The sequence below is a fragment of the Notothenia coriiceps genome, unplaced genomic scaffold, assembly GCF_000735185.1.
Source record: "Notothenia coriiceps isolate Sejong01 unplaced genomic scaffold, NC01 NC01_scaffold00030461, whole genome shotgun sequence".
Classification (NCBI taxonomy): Eukaryota; Metazoa; Chordata; class Actinopteri; order Perciformes; family Nototheniidae; genus Notothenia; species Notothenia coriiceps.
In genome coordinates, this window is record NW_011363162.1 from 2,553 (window position 1) to 3,529 (window position 977).

Sequence of the window (977 nt, forward strand, 5' to 3'; positions counted from 1 at the left end):
ACGGTTCTCGTACTCTGATAGAGTCAGGAGTCTGATTAACTCCGGGACGATTTTAGGCGACTCTGGATCAGTTGGATTGGATTGATTGTTTATTTGGGACATAATTGTCAGGTAATAATGCTCATCTAGGGCTCTCTATATCCAACAATATGCTCATGGTATTCAGAATCAGGGCACAGAGAACAGAAAAGGCCACTTTCTGGTTAAAACTCACATTTTTGATCCTGGAAATGTCAGAAATGGATTCAGCATTCTCCCTAACCTCCAAAACTATTGTCTGCTAATCAACTCACTGATGCTGACTGTGATGTCCCAGCATGCAGGTGAGCATCCAGCAGTCTCTCTGAGCTGGAGACCCTACTCTACACTTCTATCAGAACACTTTGGGGTCTCAACATGTCTCTCTGAGCTGCAGACCCTACTCTACACTTCTATCAGAACACTTTGGGTCTCCACATGTCTCTATGAGCTGCAGACCCCACTCTACACTTCTATCAGAACCCTTTGGGGTCTCCACATGTCTCTATGAGCTGCAGACCCCACTCTACACTTCTATCAGAACACACAGGGTCTCAACATGTCTCTATGAGCTGCAGACCCCACTCTACACTTCTATCAGAACACTTTGGGTCTCCACATGTCTCTATGAGCTGCAGACCCCACTCTACACTTCTATCAGAACACTTTGGGTCTCAACATGTCTCTATGAGCTGCAGACCCCACTCTACACTTCTATCAGAACCCTTATGGTCTCAACATGTCTCTATGAGCTGCAGACCCTACTCTACACTTCTATCAGAACATTTTGGGTCTCAACATGTCTCTCTGAGCTGCAGACCCCACTCTACACTTCTATCAGAACCCTTTGGGTCTCTACATGTCCAGGTTCGGAGCCCTTTGTCCTCCACCTGAAAGCAGCATGGCTGTGGGGTCAGAGTGAATGCAGCTCTGACAGAAGCAGGAGAGGACCAATCACG

At 47.0% G+C, this 977-nt stretch overlaps 1 long non-coding RNA gene across 1 annotated transcript; it reads right to left on the minus strand.

The window, feature by feature from the left end:
* Positions 1-355: 355 nt before the first annotated feature.
* On the minus strand, positions 356-663 carry LOC104959572 (uncharacterized). Its single transcript, XR_799884.1, has 2 exons — positions 580-663; positions 356-519 (listed from the first exon to the last, which is right to left on the minus strand). It is a non-coding gene; the product is annotated as an uncharacterized lncRNA (long non-coding RNA).
* Positions 664-977: the final 314 nt, after the last annotated feature.